The following is an 8,877-nucleotide window of genomic DNA, read 5'->3' as shown; positions in this document are numbered from 1 at the left end:
TGCATGCATCAACTCTTGTGCAGAATATGGTCAGATGAACGCATGCCCGACGACTGGAATTTAAATGTGCTCTGCTCAATCCGAAAGAAAAGTGACCCCGCCATTCGCGCCAACTACCGCGGGATCAGCCTTCTAAGCATAGGTTACAAGGTCTTATCGAGCGTATTGTGTGAAAGACTGAAGCCCACCGTCAATGAACTGATTGGGCCTTATCAGTGTGGCTTTAGACCTGGCAAATCCACCATAGACCAGGTATTCACAATACGCCAAATCTTGCAAAAGACACGCGAGAAAAGGATCGACACTCACCACCTATTTGTCGACTTTAAAGCCGCTTTTGACAGTACTACAAGGAGTTGCCTATACGCCCCTATGTCTGAATTTGGCATCCCCTCAAAACTCATACGGCTGTGTAAAATGACGGCGAGCAATACCACCAGCTCCGTCAGAATTGGGAAAGACCTCTCCGAGCCGTTCGCCACAAAACGGGGTTTCAGACAGGGCGACTCCCTTTCATGTGACTTCTTTAATCTGATGTTGGAGAAGATAATAAGAGCTGCAGAACTGAACCGCTCAGGAACAATTTACTACAAGAGCGTGTACTTGCTGGCTTATGCCGATGACATCGACATCATCGGTATTAAAAACCGCGAAGTCTGTTCTGCATTTTCCAAGTTGGATAAGGAAACAAAGCGAATGGGTCTGGTGGTAAACGAGGACAAGACGAAGTATCTCCTGTCATCAAAAAAACAGTCAGCACATTCGCGCCTTGGCACCAACGTAGGGGATTTCGTTTACTTGGGAACCAGCATTAACACCGATAATAATGTCAGCATTGAAATCCAACGCAGAATCACTCTTGCCAACAAGTGCTACTTTGGATTGAGTAGGCAATTCAGGAGTAAAGTACTCTCTCGACGTACGAAAACCACGCTCTATAAGTCACTCATCATGCCCGTACTGGTATATGGCGCAGAAGCATGGATAATGACAACATCCGATGAGGCGGCTCTTGGAGTGTTCGAGAGAAAGATTTTGCGGAAGATTTACGGGCCTTTACGCTGATTAAGTCATCAAAATTTTGATAGATTTTGGCTGTTTTTCTTTTGTTTGTTTCATTTTTATTATGATTATTTCATAAAAACCTAGCTCATTATATAACTAACACAATATAAATCCACATTTCAAACTTTGTGGAAAAATTATAAAAAATCTGAAAAGCTTCAGCTAGATTTTAAAGTTCTTACTTAGATTTTTGTTGAGTATGCAGTTTGATAGCCCATTAAATTCCGGGGTAATAATGTCCAAGTTTTAAGTTGCTAAAGAATCGCGTTGATTTTTAATATTTTTTTTTTCTTGTAGACATTTGGTTAGGGAAATGCTAAACTACGTTCTGCTAAGAAGGAACATAGTGTTTTTGTGAGCGTGCGTGTTGCAATAGATCAGCTCTTCCTGATTTGGCTTTTAATATACAATTGCAAACATTGTAATAAGCCTTGTAACCTCAAGTGTTTACACAACCAGCCTTTAAACGCGGAATCCTTAGTCCAAGAATCGAAAAAAAATATAAAAAAAATGCGCGTACGCTTGGTTTAATAATAATAATAATAGATTGGCGCTTACATATAGTTAGTGTTTGGCCGAGCTTCTCCTCCGATTTGTGGCGTGCGCCTTGATTCACACAAAGCGGAGGGACATACAGTTTTACGCCGACTCCGAACGGTGATTGTATTTTTATGAGAAGCTGTTTTTCATGGCAAAAATACACTCGGAGGTTTGCCATTGTTGGCGAAAGTGTGACCGTAAGTACTTACTCTACAAGCAAATAGTACGCTATACATTGAATATATTGTGCATAGAGAAAAACTACTGGGAAGTTAAAAAACGTAATTTTTACACAAAAAACGTCCAAATGACAACAGGATACAAAAAACCTCCAAATGACGTTAAAATCGTCAACCTGGCAACGCTGTATGAAATACCCACTACTGATACCTATACTATATATCTATACCTATTACTAATATTGCGCACGTTCAGAAGGCGCAACAGCTCAGTAACTGTTGCGATTGCACCTTCTGAACGCGTTGTTGTGTACTCTGATCATTTGAGACAACTTGTTGGTGTGTACCTCTGAGAGTTAAATTTGACAGCTAATGTATCAAGCCGTTCAAAAGACGCATAAAAGCGCAGTTACCCACGGACGTAAAAACGGAGAACGTGTCAGCTGACACGATCTATCTTATGGGATCTGCGTGTTAACAAAAACTCACCACCGCAGGACCGTGACGTACACGTTGCTTCTCTCTCTTTCTATCAACAGCACACTTGATATCTTTCTACGTACTTCTACGCTACGCTACGTACACGTTCGTGGGTAACCGCGCTCTAACAATCACTGATTTTTTTAGCAACGGTTACGCTCAACTGCTGCGCCTTCTGAACAGGGATGCCGTTTGGATCTAAATAGATCCAAATGGATACATTTTTAGACGAATTTTTACGGGATACTTATTTTTTCCGATCAGTATAAATGTGGATACTTTTTCAAAATTTTATGTTTTCTCTATTAATGATGTTTTCTAAATGTTTTAAAAACCGATACTTAAGTGTGAAATTAGAGCATTTTATTTTTTGTGAACGAAGCAATGAACATATGAAGAGATCTCACCAAAGCAGTGTAAGGCGCAATTGTTTAGTTAGCTAAAAGAGATGCTTTAAGCAAGATCTTAATATATAAATAAAACAAAAAAAAACTTTTTAATATACAACGCTTTTATAAATGGACTAAAAAGTGGAAAATAATATTTCTCAGTCCCACAGAATTTGTTTTGATAACTTTTGATTTTGAAATTTTAGCAAAATTCATTATCAGGGAACGGATTTTATGGAAATTGCCTTTTTTCTGCTAAAGAGATAGAGTAATTCGATTAAGCATGTCCACGATTTAGCTTTCCCTGATTCCATATATACACATTTGAAGTTGCCCATTTTTGCCTTTTTTAAGATATTTGCCTTTTTTCGCCTTTTTTAAGATATTTGCATTTTTTTGCCTTTTCTGTCTTTAAAAAACTGTTTATAGCATTTACAATTTTTTTTTTAAGATTAAAATATACACATGCCCATGCAGCTTATAGAAGAGCAGGGACCTCTAGCCAAATTGGTGTTGGAAAAATTCAAAGCCGTTTTCTCAGCTAACGTAGGCTTGGAGACAATAAGGGGAGTGGATAAAATTGTAAAGGGCGAGGAAAACGCCCTTATTCCTGATAATATGAACTTTTCAAACGTTCCATATTTAAATTGGGCTCCACTTGTATCAACTTACGTCGAGCGCACATTTAGGCTTTTCTTCGCGAAAATCGAATGAGAATGCTGCCAGAAAACTTCAAAATGCATCTTGTGGTTCAATGTTACTACAACTATATAGATTAAAGTTTTATGAGTTAGAAACTCGAAAGGATCAAATAGTCAAAGATTCAAAGTACAAATTTTTCATATAATGAAACTAGTTCATAGTTTTTATCTTTTTACTTGTAATATAAACTTTTCTAAAATAAATGTATGTATATTTTGATTGTTCTTCGTATTTTCTGTCTTTTTTTAGTGCCATATTTTGCTTTTTTTGCAATACCTAGTGGTAGATGTCGCCCCGCTATTCGCTATTCGCTATTTTGTTTTGCCTTTTTTTTGCAATACCTAGTGCCTTTTCCTGCCTTTTTTGCTATTTTATTTTGCCTTTTCCAGCCTATTTCGTTATTTTATTTTGCCTTTTTTATAGGGTTTTAGGTCCTAAAAATCCGTTCCCTGGTCATTATAAACAATTAATGACATTGACAACGAAAAACGTGGAGCGCATGCAGTACAAAGCACTCGATTTCATTGACAATAGTCAAACTGCATAACATTCTACAGGGAAAGTACAAATTTGAGATGGATTTTAAGCGGTCGTTATTCATATTCCCACATACATACATATGTTACTTTTCATATCAATTCAAGTGTATTACATGCGCCCCACGCTTTTCATTTTCAATGTCATTAATTGTTTATAATGACTTTTGCTAAAATTTCAAAATAAAAAGTTATCAAAACAAATTCTGCGGGACTGAGAAATATTATTTTCTACTTTTTAGTCAATTTATAAAAGCGTTGTATATTAAAAAGTTGGCTTGTATTTTATTTATTTTCTACTTTTTAGTCTTGTCTGTACAAAATTTTGCAATAGATATTAAAATAATTCAACTTACAGTGAAAGAGAACAGAAGACTATGAAAGTACAATGTTGTTTGCTCACATTTAGTATAAACATACTGTTACGATTATCCTTGAAACCTCGTCTGGATTTCACAAATCCTTCGGTTCATATCGTTGGATTGTTAAATAAATGCTAACGCAGTGTTCATCCAACTTGACGTTTCTGTTTGTGGATCATTCTACGTCATTCCTCGAACATTCTGCTTATTTCTCGTTGTTCGCTTTGTGTTGCCGCAGTACAATACACATGTACATACATACATATAGCAGCAGTTTCTTTCATTTAAAGAAAAGGCGTGTCGTCCATTTCCGCTGTGACGTATATAAATAATAATAATAATAGATTGGCGCTTACACATATGTTAGTGTTTGGCCGAGCTTCTCCTCCGACTTGTGACGTGCGCCTTGATGTTGTCACACAAAGCGGAGGGACCTGGAGTTTTACGCCGACTCCGAACGGCGATTGTATTTTTATGAGAAGCTATTTTTTCATGGCAGAAATACACTCGGAGGTTTGCCATTGCCTGCCGAGGGACGACCGCTGTTTAGAAAAAATCTTTTTCTATATTTTTTGGGATGTTGCTTTGACCAGGGCTTGAACCCAGGTGCGGATGTGTGAAAGCGCGCACTGCTTACCACTACACCACAGCGCCATGTATTTAGGCGCAATATTTAACTTCTTCTGGCGGGGCGACATCTACCTCTAGAGGTTTTCTAATTGTATGTCTTTGATATGATACCTACGACGAGGTTGATATCTAGACTGGGTTTGCCATAAATACCTTTGCTATATTTATAGTATAAAATGGTGGTCCGGACATACAACATTGCAAGTTGATAAAAGCGTTCTAATATATAAAGTAAATATATCTCTTTCATGTCACATATTTTCATTTGCTAATTTAAAAAGAAAGAGATCTCAGTGTAGTTAAAAATACACTGTTTAAAAAACTTAACTTGATTTATTTAAGGAAATTTTTATGAATTTTACTGAAAAGGCTTTAAATACACTCTAAAATTTTTTTGTTTATTTGCGCATATTAAGAGAGATTACCATTTTCCTCTTTTAATGTGTGCAAATTTGCACACCGTGTAATAAAATTAAACACTGCCTGTTTACTTGAACATACCAAACTTGTAGCAGAGAGCAAAATAACACATAAAATGTTTAAAATAGAGTAAATGTAAGCCCCTAATGTTTATTATTATTAGGAAATGTATTTTTAGTTTAAAAATTTTTGCAACTTTAAACATATCATGTGTATATGTATGTGTACATTTTAAAGATCTCAAGTTCAAAATCAAATCCTGAACATCTTACACGTACCCATTATACATATTCCTGTTGAAAAATAAATACTTTTCAATAGTAGTTTTACACACACTTTTTAGAGTGTACAGGTACAAATGTAACATATTAATTACTATTTATTATACTTACTTTGCAAAATACTTATGCATAAAAAATGTAATTTATAAATTTAAATTAAAAATGTTTGATTTTATGAAATATAAAAATATATAAATTCCATAAATATACGTATTCCAAGTCCTTAGGATGGGTTAAATTATGTATTTTTCTTAAAAATGTTTGGGTTTCTTACAAATTATGAGACGGATACGTAAAAAAAGAAAATTGGATACATTTGGATACATTTTTGGCTTGGTCGGTGATACATTTTCTTGGGACGGTGCGGCAACACTGCTGGACCTACCCATTAAAAATGTGAAAGTTTATGGCCCATATTCATAGTCGCAAGTTAAAACGCATTCTTGTTAAAATACAGTTTTAAGTTTAGAATAGAATTTTAAGTTGTGTCAATCATAGACATCTTAGAAACAGCTTTTTGTTGAGATGAGAGAGAACAGTGCTACCCATATGAAGAGAAAAAATTTACCCGGCAATATATAGAAATGTGAGTACTTTAATTAGTTCAGCCTGTGTCCGTTGCAGTATTGTGGATTTAGCTAGCCGGGAAGTCGTGGGTTCGAATCTCATTGCCAGGGAACATTTTTTTACATCTTTTTTTGTTATTTTAAATATAATTAAATTTTTTTTATTTAATTATAGTTATTGTTGCATTTTTAATTAAAATTAAACTCCAAAGAATTTGATTAATAACGAAATAATTATATGAAATGCCACAAACAGAAAAAGATAAAACAAAATTTATTAAAATAAAATAAAATAAAATAATTTTTATGTTAATGTTAATAATCTTACTAATATTATAAATGTAAAAGTTTGTATGTTTGGATGTTTGGGAAATCATCACGTGGAAATGACTGAACGGATTTGCATCAACCTTTGTGCGCAAGTAGCTTATGGGCCAGATTGGTTAATAGGCTATCCTTTTTAAGAGTTGCCACCTGTTAAAAAGTTTAATTTATTTAATATGCGGGAACGACTGAATGGATTTGCATGAAGATTTGCGCACAGATAGCTTATGACTTAGATTGGAAAATAGGCTACTTTTCTTAAGAGTTGCCACCTGTTAAAAAAGTTTAATTAAATTAATACGCGGAAACGACTGAATAGATTTGCATAAAATTTTGCAAGCAGATACCTAGCTTATGATCTACAGTGTAAAATAAGCTAATTTTTTGGAAGAGTTGCCACCTGTTAAAAAAGTTTATTTTATATAATTTGCGGGAACGTCTGAATGGATTTGCATGAAAATTTTCACACAGATAGCTTATGGCTTAGATTGGAAAATAGGCTACTTTTCTTAAGAGTTGCCACCTGTTAAAAAAGTTTAATTAAATTAATACGCGGAAACGACTGAATAGATTTGCATAAAATTTTGCAAGCAGATACCTAGCTTATGATCTACAGTGTAAAATAAGCTAATTTTTTGGAAGAGTTGCCACCTGTTAAAAAAGTTTATTTTATATAATTTGCGGGAACGTCTGAATGGATTTGCATGAAAATTTTCACACAGATAGCTTATGGCTTAGATTGGAAAATAGGCTACTTTTCTTAAGAGTTGCCACCTGTTAAAAAAGTTTAATTAAATTAATACGCGGAAACGACTGAACGGATTTGCATTAACTTTTGCACACAGATAGCTTATGACCTAGGTTGGAAAGTAGGCTACTATTTTTTAAGAGTTGCCACCTGTTAGAAATGTTTAATTTAATTAATAAGCGGAATGGAGTGAACTGATTTGCATGGAAGTTTTCACACAGATAGCTTATGACCTAGATTGGGAAATAGGCTACTTTTTTTAAGAGTTGCCACCTGCTAAAAAAGTTGAATTAGATTAATACGCGGAGAAGTCTGAACGGATTTGCATGAAATTTTGCAAGCAGATAGCTTATGAGGAGTTGCCACGTGTTAAAAAAGTTTAATTAATTTAATACGCGGAAACGACTGAACAGATTTGCATGAAATTTCGCACAGAGATAGCTTATGGCCTAGGTTAGGAAATAGGCTACTTTTTTAAGAATTGCCACCTGTTTGAAAATTAAATTTTGCTCACAGATGGTTTATGACCTGGATTGAAAAATAGGCTACTTCCTTAACCAGTTTCCCGATCAGAACGAAATTTGGTACACTTACTACGGATTTCGGAAGGGTGGTCTTAGACTAAAAGTAAGTCCGATAACTCAAGACCCCTCCCATACAAATTGAAAATTTCATATTACATACATATCTCTGGAAGTATTTGTGGGAGAGAACTGGAACTGGGTATAGTGATATGTATGTGAAATCAATGTTGGCAATAATCGATTGATGTTTTAATCAATTAGTTAATTCGATTAAATTCAATCTCATTACAGTTAATCATGATTAATTTTAAGCTGACTAAACAGTTAATCGTAACCGCGATTAAAAAATTAAATTTTAACCATTAACTCTTAATTTGATCAAGTATATTTGGGGATTAATTAATTTATGCTGGAATTTTCCTGTGCACACAAAGCAAGTTAATCCGATATGGCTAAGTCGGGTTTCCTCATCAATCTGAGCAATTTGGTGTGTATACCAATAATTATAATTTTTTTATATCATGTGCTTTTTATAAGCGTAAAGCACAAAATAATTATTATAACGGGTGTTTGGTTTCAAATTCGGACAAACTAGACCACTTAATCAAATTTTAATTTTTTAATTGGATTAACGATTAATGTTTAAAATTAATTAATCGTAATCGCAGCCAGCGATTAACGATTAAAAAATTTTCATCATTAATCGTACAGTTGATTACGACTAATTATTTTTAATCGTCAAGTGCGATTAACATTTTAATCCCTAATTTTTAATCGTTGATCAGATTAACATTTTGCCAACACCGTGTGAAATTATGTTGATATTCACGGAGAAAAATGGACGTTTTCGGAAAAGAGGCGTAGCACCTCCCATACTGACTGAAAGTTTCATATTGCATATCTCTTCAAATGTTTGGGGTAAAGTACTCAAGCTTGGTTTGGAAATACGTATGTATGTATGTATGTGAAACTAATACCATACTCATGGAGAAAAATGAGAGTTACTGGAAAAGGTGGTGTGGCAACTCCCATGCAAATTGACTTTTGTATGCTGCATATCTCTGGAGGTGTTTATTGCAGAGGACTGGAACTTGGCACCGAGATGTGTATACAAAATTAATTCCATACTCA

The 8,877-nt window shown here is 34.6% G+C and overlaps 1 protein-coding gene and 1 long non-coding RNA gene across 4 annotated transcripts in view; both read right to left on the bottom strand.

The window, feature by feature from the left end:
* The window catches only part of dpr7 (defective proboscis extension response 7), a 145,496-nt gene that overhangs the window by 80,724 nt on the left and 55,895 nt on the right, over positions 1-8,877 (bottom strand). The gene's annotated exons all lie outside the window — the stretch shown is intronic.
* LOC108374560 (uncharacterized) lies at positions 6,745-7,298 on the bottom strand. The gene is made up of 3 exons (XR_001849062.1): positions 7,249-7,298; positions 6,998-7,125; positions 6,745-6,874 (listed from the first exon to the last, which is right to left on the bottom strand). It is a non-coding gene; the product is annotated as an uncharacterized LOC108374560 (long non-coding RNA).

The sequence above is a fragment of the Rhagoletis zephyria genome, unplaced genomic scaffold, assembly GCF_001687245.7.
Source record: "Rhagoletis zephyria isolate East Lansing unplaced genomic scaffold, Rhagoletis_zephyria_1.1 Rzeph_scaffold_00089, whole genome shotgun sequence".
Taxonomy (NCBI): domain Eukaryota; kingdom Metazoa; phylum Arthropoda; class Insecta; order Diptera; family Tephritidae; genus Rhagoletis; species Rhagoletis zephyria.
The sequence above is the reverse complement of the archived record's forward strand: the minus strand, read 5'-3'. Positions and strand labels throughout refer to the sequence as shown.